At 40.8% G+C, this 14,481-nt stretch overlaps 1 non-coding gene across 1 annotated transcript; it reads right to left on the reverse strand.

The window, feature by feature from the left end:
• Positions 1-13,535: 13,535 nt before the first annotated feature.
• LOC114308530 (U5 spliceosomal RNA) lies at positions 13,536-13,650 on the reverse strand. Its single transcript, XR_003645521.1, has one exon. It is a non-coding gene; the product is annotated as a U5 spliceosomal RNA (small nuclear RNA).
• Between the last annotated feature and the right edge of the window lie 831 nt (positions 13,651-14,481).

Consider the following 14,481-nt stretch of genomic DNA (forward strand, 5'->3'; position numbering starts at 1 on the left):
GCATCATGCATAGCGGGGAGATTCTTCGGGAGAGGCCGAGGCTCCAAGGGTTTAAGGTGCCCTCTCTCAGCAAGGATCTGAAGTGCCTTGGACAAAGGCATGTAGAGAGCATGAAAGGTCCTGCGCCCCCGGGGCAGGTATTTTGGAGTCTGAGCGCTCTTACTAGCTGCACAGGCGAAAGGGTCGGCAGGCGCCACCTTAGCTTTCTGATCTTTCCCGGGTGCAGGGGCGGGAATAGGAGGAACTGTCTTGGCATGACGGGGCCTATCCCGATTTTCTGACTGGCTTGAACTACCCTTAGGTGGAGTGGGGAAAGCATCCTCCACAGTCTTTGCCACAACTGCGGATATCTGTTGCTTATTCATCCCCCCGGCTTTCAAAGCCTCGACTGCCCACAGCAGTTGTTCAATAGGATCGGCATCTGCCTTCATTTTGTCTTTTCCTCTGGCCTCAGCCTGATCGGGGGTTTGAGTTGATGTTGATATGTCGTTGCCATAGCTGGAGGCCATCTCCGGTTGGCTAAGTTCAATCACAATGCGCCCTAACAACGGGGGCTCCTGGGGTACAAAGCTCCCGGCATACGATGCGGCTGGAGGTGAAGCTGACATTCCGTAGGCAAGATCCGCCACAGACCTCTGGAGATCACCTATCATCCCCATCAGTTCAAATGTAGTAGGCTCGCGAGCCTGGTATAGCTGGGGGGCCCAGACCGGGTGCACAACAGGCAACCTGGGTGGATGTGACACATCAGTGTTGGCCTCACTTTGCAGAGTGATCCCCTGCTCCAATGCGGCCGTCATAACTACGATCTCTTCTGAATTCTGCGTCATCATAAGCCCTGCCTCGGCAAGGGGGAACACTGGCTATTCTATATCAACTCTCTGACCTTCTGAACTGAAAGGAAAAACATACAGCATTTCAGCCCCAAACGGATCAAACACAGGTGTAGCTGAACAACTATATTCCACTACTGATCACTGTTCCCCAGAAACCACTATCCCCAAAACTGAACTGATACCCACAGATAATTGGTTCTCAATAGTACTGATACTGGTGTCCTCAGATCTGATACTCAAACTTGCAAACTGATATATACCTTCCCTGTAGAAATGCATTCTAAAAGCACATAGCAAGTAAAGAGAGCCAAAACACCCCTATGTTGGGGTAGGGTTTCCCTGTCCTATTTTGTCAGGAACTAGGGTTCCACTATGCACACAGCGGTTTCAAACAACCTATAATCGGGTAAGCAACCTATCCTAGCTTGGAATGGTCACTATGGTTTCCGAATATGCACTAGGTCGAATGGTCGAAAAGGGTGCCCCGGTAAAACCGGGGTTTGTGTTCCCATACTGTCAGAGCCCATAACCGGTCAGCCTTATGGTCATGCCTTGACAAGACAAGCCTCCGGCAAACCGTTCAGGAATGGCAGATGGCAAACACGGTGTCCTAGGCGCACCAATGCACATGCAATGCAAAGAAACACATAAGTGAAATCAAAATAGGATATCACGAGTTCGAGTCAAGCTCTCTAAATTTCCCCAGCAGAGTCGCCAGAAACTGTAGACGCGCCCGCGAAAGGGCCCCTCGCTACTACAGTTCAAACTCTATTTTGTTGTCACGGTTCTTAATCTTGAACCAAAGAGTCCAAATCCGGCAAATCGTTTTGAGAAACAGATTTTTGAAAAGTAGTGCCAAACATGGACTGCTTTGCCAGATACAGAGTCGCCACCTAAATATTTTAAAATGGGAGAATTTAGGAAACCCTGACTCGGTGCCAAAGGCCACATGTCCGTCATCACCAAAGTTGTCTCGGCTCGGGAGCTTGGGTACGATCGGGGAAGGTCAGCTATGAGCACCCCCTCTCACCCGGTCCGAAGACCGGCCTCTACTAACCGTGATATCCGTTTTTGAAAGTGTTATGTGTTCTTATTCCATTTATTAGCGTAGAATTACTATGTTATGCGCACAGCAAACAAGTATAGACTAGATTGCCTAATTTGGAAGTAAGCATTGCATATCCGTTTATCTTGGAAAAAAATGTTTTGGAATTTGCTACTCGCAAGTAGGCTAAAACACGGATTTCAACGAGTTATTCTAACTCAAGCAATCCAACCTTCACCCACAGGCAATCAAACAGTTTATCACATAAGCATCTAGCCACATGGTAAACATACTGTCATGGTAGCATTCACACGCATGCGATAGGCTAAAGCATTAAAATACTTACATAGTACTCCGTGCCAAAACAAAGAACTCGTTAGCAAACATGCATGATCCAAGTCCATGTTAAGTGCCTAATGCATCGCATACAAAATGTTGCTAGAATAGGCTCGGCTAACCTAAACATGGCATGTGAAATGCGATCAATTGATGCACGTATTCAAATTGGAATTGAAGTACAAATGCAGTTAGCATGATGTACCGAGCCTGGTGCATGCAGGACAAATGAATGAATGCACGCATGCATAGCATAAGGTATGCTAATTTGAACATGTCCTATTACTAACCATCAAAGCGGGTAAGTAAAAGGGAAGAAAGAAGTGGGGATGGGAAGACGTACACACCACCCACACACGCTTATTACAGATTTGCCCTCACTCGGAGGGACCGAATAAATATTACAAATTAATTAACTACGCAAGCTAATTAAATATTACAAATTGCCTAATCAACTAAGCAAATTAATTAATCTAGGAAAAGCAGTAAACCGCCTCGGGAGGAGAGCTCGATGCAATGCATGCTCGGTCTTGCTCGGAAACGCACCGCCATGCATAGGCTGCCTCTGTTTTCCTTCCTTTACTCCTCTGGAGGCTGCCAAAATCTCAAAACTGGTTCCTTGGACACTGAGGAGTGCCACCGGCTGGATGGAACTGTCACCGGCAGTGTGTTATGGCCATCGGCACAAAATGAAGCTGTCGGCAGAGAAGGGATTGCCGGTCGGCACTTGACACTGCCGGTCGGCAAAGTGTTCCTGCAGAATCTGCAATTGACAGCAACAGAGGGCAAGGCAAAGCATGGCAGCACAATTCAAGGCATATATGCACCAATCATGTCTCTTATCATGGTAATGACTCAAAGGGACATACTTCTTGGTTCTCGGACCACCAATCACGCATTTCCATGCATGATGGCCCAAGTGACCAAGTGGGCAACTTTCATGTCAAATGAAATGCAAACCAAACAAACAAATCAAGGCCCAATTCCTATCACCAAGTCAAGGAACAAAGCATGCATGCAAGATGCAATGCAACCTAGGCATACAAGCTAAGGATGCAACATGGCATGGCAAGACATTTATGCAAGCATACAAGCAAACATGAGGCAATGCCAACCAATGAAAACGTGGACTTAAACATGATTTGGGCAGCTCTAAATGGGCCCAAAACAGCGGCCAAAGTGACCAAAATAAGGGACCAAATGCATATACACGCATGCACATGTTAAGGCCAACACTTAGGCACAAATTGGACAACTCTCAAACACATTTGAAAGAAGGATATCATGGGCAATTAGCATGCAACATAAGCTCTGAAAATCATGTTAAAACATGGTGCCAAACCAAGCAACAAATCAAGCTAAGCATGCAACAAATGACTCAAGTGCTCAAAGTAAACCGATGGAGTATTGAACTACGCTTAGCAAGACCAAACATGGCATGAACTAAATGACTAAAAAACAGAATTTTAGCACATAAAATAAAGCCCAAAAGACCACTTAGATGGCATCTAAATGGCTCAAATTCAAAGGCATGCACAAGTGCCAAAACATGGAGCATACTACACAAGCTTCCAAAGCATTAAAGATGCGTCCAAGGTAAACATATAGGCATGCAAATGGGACTGAAATGACATGGTAGACGGTTCCAAATCACCAAATCAATACAAAAATGTCATGCTATACATTCACATGCTTAAGGCCAACAAGCCGGAATGCAAAGGGGCTATACTAAGCATGCCAAATCCGACCCAAACAACCATGGACAGACCTAAAACATGGCAAAATATGCACAAAAGCTTCACAAGACTAAGCCTAAAACATGCTCTAACAAGGGCTAACAACCTAAGGCACATTGAGGCAATAACATGGCATTACATGGTAGGTATGCTAAGCATGTATGGTGTACCAAAACCAACAAAAATTAGAGGTATAATATGACATATTAAGCACAAAAAACAGCCAAGGCATGATCAACATGAAGCCTAGCTAGGTGCTCTCTCAAGAGGCCAAAAATGGTCCATTTTAAGGACAACAAGGAGAGGGGGTAGCCCTCTCCTTTTGGAGACTTCAAGGCACCATCTTCACCACTGAAATCCCTCAAGATTTCAGTGGTGAAGAGGCCCAAACACCAAAGTCTCGAAACTTGCACAAAATAGCACAAAATGGGGCCTTTCAAGGCCTAAGAGGGGTCAAACACCCTCAAACCACAAAACACCCTTAATAAACAATCAAGAGGGTCTAAAAATAGAACTTTTTTTGTATTATACACTAAGCTCAAAAACGATTTTAAGATAGGTAGAAATAAGGTGCAAAAATGGGGAATAAAGGGGTGAGATTCTTACCCTTGAAGACCTCTTCAACAATGATGCTCCAATGGCCTTCCTTGGCTTGAATCCAACACCAAAACACCAAAATCAGCCCCTTAGAACCTCAAGAGCCAAAAAAAGGTGAAACACTAGGTGTTTGTGTGCAATAGTAAGACACAAAACACCTAGAACACAAAGAGAGAAAAAGAGAGATAGGATATGTATGGATCCTAACCCTAAAAAAACAGAGCTTCTCTCTGTGTTTTTTTGCCTCTAAAATGTCTAAAGTCTCCAAAGTGTCTAACCCTTGCAACAAGAGAGAGCCCCTCTCTTTATAGAACTTCTTGTCTTGTAAAGCTTACAAGACAAGCTTCATAAGAGGGAGATCCCTCCATACACGTGTATGGAGGGGAGCAAAAAGCAAGACAGCTGTCTTAAAATATCTGCAAAAGCAGATGCACAGTAGTCGGCCGGCCAAAGATGCCATTTTGGCAAAAAAGAGTGCCGACCGGCACTAAATAGTGCTGACCGGCAACAAATAGTGCCGGCCGGCAATATACATTGCCGGTGGCAGCAAAAACCAGCCGGTGGCCTCTAGCCACTGCCGGTGGTGTGTGGGGATGCCTCACAAGGCATTCCCTGCCCCTCCAAGGCAAAACACAAGTGTTTGGTGTGAAACCAGACACTAAACGGTCGAGTTCGGAGATCCTGAGGCAAGGCGCGCGAGCCGAGACCTCCGGGAACTCCAAACGAACACAAACATGGATGATCACCGAGTGTTCAAACGGTGACGTCCAAGTCTTGAGGACGGTCAAAAATGGGGTGTCTACAGAGGGGCAACTGTAGACACCCCATTTTTGACCAACCTTAAGACTCAGACGTCATCGATTGAGCGGTCGGTGATAGTGCCTGTTGTGCTCGTTTCAAGCTTCGGAGTTTTGGCTAAGAGCCTTGTCTCTGGGTCTCCGAACTCTTTGTGCTTCGGCTCAGTTTGTGGTCCAAGCCTTGTTTCCCTTCCCGGAGGGAGGGAGAGGTCTTGTAGACCATCTCTCTATGGTCGTAGACTACTTTTCGTTGTCGTAGGCCACTTTTCTCGTTTGGATACTATTTTTTGATTTTTGGAGCCTTCGGCCGTGCGCTTTGTCTCGGGACCGCTTAGCGTTCTCCGTTTGGCTTGGTTTTTGAACCACACCTTGCTTCCTCTCCCTAGAGGGACACTGTGGTTCGGGAGACCACTTTTGTGGTCGTGTACCACTTTTGGTGCTCCACAGCTAGTTTTCGAGGCTCCCGGCTGTGCGCTTTGCCTTCTGAACTCTCGTCTTGCATCCGTTTTGGTTTGTTTTTGGTACAAATCTTGTATTCCTTGTTTGGAAGGTGGCATAAGAGTGGGAGACCAGTTTTTCCCCTTTGAGACCACTTTTCTTCTCGCCAGCCAGTTTTCTGGTCGGGAAACTGGTTTTCTTGGTCTTTGGGCCACCTTTTCTGGTCTCCCACCACACCATTAGCTTGTTTTCAGTGTGGAGACCACCATTTTACCCTACCGACCACTTTCTTTCTTGGGAGACCACTTGTGGTGGTCGGCCGACCACTGCAAGTGGCTGGCCGACCACTTAAAGTGGTCGACAGCTTTCCCCCTGTTTTGGCAGACTCTGTGGATACCAGTTGTGCCAGCTGGAGGGCACAGACTGTATCCTCCATACACGTGTATGGAGGGATTGCATCCAAGTTTTAGCTTCTCTAAGAAGCTTTAACTTTTGTTTTTCTATAAGAGAGAGCCTCCCTCTCCATTCCAAAGGTTCTGAAATTTCCCTAAGGCATAAGTATATATCTCCTTTTATATCTCTATATTTGTTACCTAAAGAGTGTGTTGTTCTCCACTTTTGCACCACAACTCTTAACCATGCACCCCATCATTAAACTGAGGTTCTTGGAGGGCATTTTGGAGGTTAAAAAGCTGGTTCTTAGCTGAGAAATTTGCTGGTAGTTCAGTGCTTCAAGGGTAACCTCTTTTCTCCCTTTTAAGCTTTGTTTTGATCACTCTCTTAGCCATATTTGCATGCTTCTCTTGGCTTAACATTGAACTACAAAAAGCTCTATTTTTCAGTCCTTAGCATGTCTGTTTAAGGCCCTTTTGGTGTTGAGGGCCTTCTACCCTCTTGCATGCCTTGTTTAGTCTTGTTTTGTGCCATGCCTTAAGGCCTTTGGGTTGGTCTTTGCTTGGCCTTTTAGCCACTGAAATCCAGTGGATTTTCAGTGATAGGCATGTGGTTTTGAGGTCTCAAATCAGAAGGGGGTGATCCCCTCTCTTCTTGTTTTGTTTGCTTGCATTTTTGGCCTATCAAAGGAGCATGCATCTTCATACTTTCAAGGCTTGGTTCAGGCACTTTTTCATGACTTTTAGGGCCTGCCTTAGCTCTGTCTATAGCTGGTTTGGCCACCTTGTGTTTGCTTCTTGTATATGTAGTGTATTCCCATTTGTGGCTCATCAAAGTAGCATGTCTTTCTAGCATGTATTGGCTCCATTTCAGTAGATTTTTTGCCATCATTTGACATGTCATGACTCTATTTTTGGCTGGTTTGGTAGCCTCTTGCATGCTCCATATGCTTGTAGTGTAAATCTTGTTTACTAGCTTTGTATGCATGATGTTTTGGCTCATTATTCTAGCATATTTTGGCTATGCTCCAGCATGATGTTGTTCATATTTTGGGTTGTTTTAGCTCTGTTTTGAGGCTTCTTGGTCAAATGATGCTTGTCATGCATGCTTGTAGTGTAATAGCCTTGATTAGCTTTGAATTTCGAGGCCTCTTGCATACTTAACTTGAGGTATTTGCATGTTTTGGAATCATCAAGAATGATATTTCAGAGCATGTAAGGCTGTTATACTTCCATACTTTCCACTCCTTAGGTGCTCTTGAGGGTTGTGCCTTTATGCCCTATTTGTGAGCCATTACATGAGCCTCATTTTCGTGCCTTTCAAGCCATCATCTCAACCCATCTTTGCTACTGTTTTGGCCTGCATAGGGTCTGTTTGGGGTTGGTTTGGCCATTTGAGCATTGTCTTGCATGCCTTTAGTGTAATACACTTCACTAGCTTCGACACTTGAACTTTTCAACATGTATTACATGGGTTGTTCGCATGATTCTAAGTCATTTTGCATGCCATTTCAGTGCTGGAGCATATGCCATTGTACTCCATGTTTCATCCTTTCAATGCCTTTGGAGAGTTGTATTTTGTGCCTTGAGCTTGGGCCAATATGCATGCATGTTTGTATAGCATTTTGAGTTTCTATCTTAGCATATATGGCCACTGATTTGGACATGACTGAGGTCAGTCCATTTCGGTTTAAGTCCATCGAGCATTGTGTATGCCATATGGTTCATTGCGTTGTGTATGCCACGTCCATTTGCATTGTGTATGCTAGTTGTTGTTCACATTGATTGCATGCATGTGTTGCCTTGCATTGAGTATGTATGCATGTGCATTGAGCATGCCATTAGCCTTGTTAGGTTGTTCATGTTGCATTGCATGTTTTCATGCTTGTCCCTTGCATCTTGTTCACATGCTTGTTTCATTGCATTGTATGTTCGCATGCTTGAGCCGCATTGTGTATGCCATGACATGTTATTTGTTGCATTGTGTTTGGAATAGGGGTTAGTCCAAACACGGGAAACGAGGGGCGTTTCATACTTGAAGTGATGAAACGTGTCTCAATTCTCGGTCGCTGACACTTTTGACTATACATGATGGAGTTTTAGGCTTTATGTGTTCGTATGTGCATTCATTTCATATTAAGTTGTGCAACTTGGGCTCCTCGGCCATCATGCATCGAGATGCGTGATTGGTGGCCTGAGGGTCGAGAACCATACTCCCTTAAGCTTACGTAATGATAAGGAGGGTGGTTGTGCATACATGTGTTGCAAATACTTTGCCATGCCCCTTTCTTGCTCTCTGTTGCAACAAACCAGAAACTAGCAGCAAAAATTGGGCGGCCGACCAGATAAAGTGGCTGGCCGACCACTTTTTCTGATTTTCAACATAAAAAGTGGTCGGTAGGTGGTCTCCAATGCCAACAACTGGTCGGCAACATCCCCACAAGTTCACATGGTGGTGTTTCGGCTTTCTAAAGCTTTGTGCAGTGTTCTGGGACCTGTTGCAAACAGAGGCAAATCGGGGCATCGCGATGGATTTTTGAGCGAGGCAATTCGAGCATGCATGCATCCCTCGTCACGAGGCCATTTCAGTACTTTTGTTAGCTTAGAATGTGTATTCATTTCAATTTGGTTGTGTAATATTTAATTTGATAGAATAGTTAGTTAATTAGTCGGTTCTATATTATTTATTCAGACCCTCCGTCGAGAGGGCACAACTGTTGTAAATATGTGTGCGTGTGTGTGATGCATGTCTTCTAACCCCCATTTCTTTCTCCTTTTTATTTACCAGCTTACGATGGTTAATTTTAGGGCATGTTTCAATTAGTATCCTTATGCTCGCATGTTTGCATCCATTCATCTGTCTTGCATGCACCGGGCTCGGCGCATCATACTAACTGCATTGTATTTCAATTCCTGTTTGAATACATGTATCAAATTGCATTTCACATGACATTTTAGAATAGCCGAGCCTATCTTAGTTGCATTTTGTATGTGTTGCATTAGGCATTCTTGGCATAGCTAGGATCATGCATTGATTTCTAACATGGCTTTTGTTTTGGCTCGGAGTACTCGGTAAGTGTTTATGCTTTAGCATCCTTGCATGCGTATGAGTGACTGCCATGATAGCATGCTTACCATGAGGCTAACTGCTTATGTGTTATAACTGCTTGGATGCCTGTGGGTGAAGGTTGGATTACTTGAATTGGAACAATTCTTTCATTGCGAGTTTTAAGCCCACTTGAGAGTGGCAAATCACCATGTTTTCTAAGCCTACTTGAGGGTGGCAAAATCCGCATTTTAGCCTACTTGCGAATAGCAAACCGTTTTCAAAACAAACGAATATGAGATGTTTTGTTCCAACTTAGGCGATCCAGTCTATACTTGTATGCTGTGCGCATCACATAGTAATTCTAGGTTAATAACCGGAATAAGAGCACATGTGTTTTCAAAAACAAGATATCATGTTAGTAAAGGCCGATCTTTGATCGGGCGAGCGGGGGTGCTCATTATATGACCTTCCCCTCTCGTACCCAAGTTCCCGAGCCGAGGCAACTTTGGTGATGACGGACACGTGGCCTTAGGCACGAGTCAGGGTTTCCTAAATTTCCCAAAAATAAAATATTTAGGTGGCGACTCTGTATCTGGCAAAACAGTCCATGTTTGGCACTTCTTTCTAAAAATCAGTTTTTCAAAACGATTTGTCGGATTTGTACTCTTTGGTGATTTATCAATCTCGCATTGCACTTTGCAAGATCAGATTAAGAACCGTGACATTGAGTCCGAACTGTAGTGAGCCCAATGAACAAAATGGAATTTTCCCGGGACGTTCAGGCGCGTCTACAGTTAGTGAATTCTGTTATGTGGGTGTTCTCTTAATTAGTAGTTTTGCATCTAAAAAGAGCAATAGTTGATAGTTAATTTGCTTAGTTTTTTTGTAAACTGAATTTGCTAAAATATAAAACAATAGTGTTATATTTTTATCTTTTTCAGTTCTTATAATGATTTTCCTTTTTTTTTCTTTTTTTCTTTTTTTTGTGTGTGTGTGTGTGTGTGTGTAAGTAAATTATAGTAATGTAAGTACTTTTCATTGCCTAACTTCTTTTTTTTTTGAAGGGCCTCAATTTTAATGATCCGCTTTGAGTCCTGAAAAATTTAAGACCGCCCCTGACTTTACTAAAGCGAGTAGGTTGTGAAATAACTTTTTTCTTCTTATTCATCATCTCATGCCAAGGTTTTAATCTACCTCTCCCCTTACGTCCAACATCTTTCTTCTCTATGCTCTTAACTTGTGCAAAGTTGGGGTCATCCACATCTAATTCTTTGGTACCAAAATTTCCAACTCCATTCATTATATTGTTCACTTTTATATACAATTCCTTAATCCCTTCATCAACTAATTAAGACAGGTTTGTGCACAAATGATTGAGTTGTTAGTTTTACTATTCTTGGACAAAGATCTCTCTAATGTACTAATATTAACAACTTCGGATCATCCTTATCCACTATACCATTTTCCTCCTCAACTTTGCAATCTTTTGCGTCCAATCTCCATGGGCCTAATATATACTTTTCGAGAATTTTCATAACATTCATTCTATCAAGTGCTTTGATTGCATGACTACATAAAATTCTAAAGCTTTCAAATTTCTTACAAGTACAATTAATGTATTTCTCGACAACCTTTTTCTCCTCTTAGCCTAGTAACTTCCACCTTACCCTCCACAATATACTCTGCATCATTACCTTACAAGCCAATCACGCACTTAACTTATACTTCTAAATCATGGAATTACTTCACTTGACAACAAATGGACATATCCAACTCATAATGAAATAAGTCAAAGATAAAAAGGGTGTACAAACTCGCAACCTGAATTAAAATGGAAGACTTTTTCGATTTCATTCTTGGCAACTTTTGTCTAGAGTCATATACTACAGAAACTTCCTCATACCGCTTATCTACAACAATTCGATTGAAGTGAGTAAAGAATTAAAAAAATGTTATGATCGGCTTTCAAATATCTCCTTAATATTCCATCCAAATTTTTACTAAGTTGTGTGCTTCACATTCCTCCAGTAAATACCCGCTTCATATACACGTGCGCCCACTGCTCTCTTTTTGTCCAAGTTCTCTTCATCCATTCATTCTCTTGCAAGCTGTATTTATCAATCAAAGAATTCCAAGTTTCAATTAATTCATGCTCATTCTCGTAGTCATAAATGCAAGCTTTTAAATCACTACTAAATATTGAACCACTTTTGAACAAGTAATCTAAATGCTTCAAAGTATTTTGCATTAGGTAAAAGTGCACAACCCGTAAAAAACCCCTGGCATGATTTGTGAAATTGCCTTAGCCATTGCTTGATCTTGGTTTATGAAAAAACTAGTAGGCTTTTTTTCCTGACATTGCGTCCAAAAAAGTTTCAAATGACTGTACAGTTTCATCATACAATAATGATGCACCAAAATAAAGTGGTTAAAGCCAAAAAATAAAGCAAGCGAATGATACTCCTTACTTGTTTGAAAAGTTGTGTTGAATGGCATAGCATCACCAAAAAGCCTATAATATGTTATCATCTGATGATCAGTCCAAAAAATATTAGTCATCATCTCATCTACATCCAATTGAATGGCATAGTAAAAATATGGATTTTCTGCCACTTGTTGCTGGAAATATCTTAACTGACTCCCTACTTCACCATACTGCAAGTTTCGCTGTCTTTCTTTGCACATAAGTATTTTTTCTGATCCTCCCACATAAACCCTTCAAATTCTTTCCCTCCTACTGTAGCACTAATAAGATCATGTGAAGCCTTAAGAGATATTTCAGTCTCATCAACTATACCAATATTCATACCCTGAGCATCACGTACATTTCTTCTGAGATGGCATCAAATGAGTACACTGAGGAAGATACAAATGGTGGTTGTTATCAAACTTTAAAACAATCCACTTTGACAAGTCCCACTTAAAATATATATGCATGAATGCATTACAATTTGTTCTTATCTCACTTCGATGATTTTTTATCATCGCGTGCCATTTATATTTTTCCCTCTCTCCTTCCTTACAACAATCAAACTTTCTACTAGTCATAACATCATCTTTCTTGCTTTTGTTACAGTAATCTCTTCTAATGTTAAACCCCACAATTCTTCTATATTCATTATAAAACTTATTTGCAACTTCTTCTGATGGAAACTCCATACCAAAATATGGCGATTGATCCTTGGCCAACTCTTTTATTTTTTCGATGCATCTCTCAGGTCCACCATTATCAATTATAGCATCCTCCATTTCAACACTACCAAATATGAAGGGAAAAAAAATGAAACAAGAATTTGAGCAAAAAAGCCATTAATTAATTTCAAATGCTGAGTAATTAAACAATTCAATGAAATCTAATAAATCAATTAATAATGTAAATTAATTAAAAGGGTAGCGGAGAGGGAGGGGAAATCTAGTACAGTAGCATTGGAAATTCATCGTGTCTAACTAGATTATAATATACAATTGCAAAATTATATTAGAATTAGTATATTATATGATATAGGGAACCCTTTGGTAGACACCCTTAACGATGTGAACCATATGCCCCCTTATTATATAATTTTTTGTATTTTTGTCACAAATGTAATGTTATTTTTTGTTGAGTTATGACAATTTATGATTAAAAAATTAAGTTCGTATTTTGTGGTAGGGTTATATTTTTTTTATTGAAACTTTTTTTAAACCATTAAATGCGTAATATCACCACAAAAATACATAACATTGCTATAAAAAAAATTATTTATGAATTCCAAATTATCGTTACTCTTTAAAAAAATTATATAATATTTATACAAAAATACCTAAACATGTACAAACAAAAAAAATTACACAACAAATAAATTTTCTTATAATATACAATTGTGTTTCTCAATCCACTTACAGAAAAACAAACCAACCATTATACGTGTTGAACCACTAACACACTGTACAAAATGAAACAGGAAGCACATATATATATACACACATATACATATATATATATATATATATATAGATACACATACCAGTTTGTTGAACAATAATGGTCCCTAAATCTGGTGGAAGGACGGTAAATCGAAGATGGAAAATACCGTTCAATCCGTTTAAGAGAAAACAAAAACGTATAAAAATAAAAATAAAAATAAATAACTAGTTGTTTAACTTCAACTTACTGTAAAATGGTGACCTTTTGCTTAAGGGGGACGATGGCCGATAGCTAGATTGTTTTGTTATAATAAAATAAGAATCAATGTCACCCTAAAAAAAAATACAAAAACGGAAAAATGGTGTCGTTTCAATAGCATAGCAGACATAGCAGGGAGGGAATGATTGCAGTGACCTCTCATCCCCACATATTAGTATATGCCACTAAATGCAGTGAGCACACAGTATTCTTGAGTAAAAGGCGAAAGAATAATACGCTTTGTGCTCACTGTGTGGTTACGTGCCTTCAATGTATTGCTTCAAAGGCTTCATATTGCAGCTCTTGTAGGGTGAGTTTTTCTTTCTCAACCGATGTGGGATTTTTTTATAATTATTTATACAAATTACGTTCTATCAATATTTAAGTGCCCCATTGCACTTTGGAATTAATCTTTGGCCCCGTTTGTTTTAGGAAATAGAGGTGGGATTGAGGTGGGACCCACTATATGTTGTGTTTGTTTTGGGAGATAGAGAGGGGATTCATAATCCCATGGGATTAGAATAGGCCTTGGTGTTGGGATTGAGATGGAGGAGGTGGATATGGTATTAGGAAATTAGCCCCATGAGATTAGGTTTTTTTATTTTATTTTTTTACATGTTGGGAATTTTTTTTTAACATTAAAGTTTAATGTTTTTGTATTTTTTGTTAAGTAAAAATCATAATTTTATTTGTTTTAATATTTTATATTTCTTTTATAGGGTAATAATTTAACAATCCCCACATTAACAACTATCATCAAAACAAACACAATTTTACTTAATCCCCTCACTAACAATCCCCTCACTATCAGTGTAACGCCCTCAAAAAAATACATAAAACCCATCTCTTTAGACATGCATTGATACAAAGAAACCAACTATCTTTCCATTAATTTGAGTAGTTCTTACAAAAGTATTACATGTTAACAACAAAAGCAAATGCCCTACGGGCTTACAGCTTTCCAAGTTAACACTTGGTTACAAAAAGAAGAGTGCTAACTCAATACATATTAAGCCCTTGGCTTGAATTTACATGTAATCCATCAAAGAAAGCAAATAGCAAAGCAGTCTGTTTGCCTCTAGCCTCCCAA

Source organism: Camellia sinensis, chromosome 9 (assembly GCF_055761805.1).
Source record: "Camellia sinensis isolate YWXY chromosome 9, ASM5576180v1, whole genome shotgun sequence".
NCBI lineage: Eukaryota > Viridiplantae > Streptophyta > Magnoliopsida > Ericales > Theaceae > Camellia > Camellia sinensis.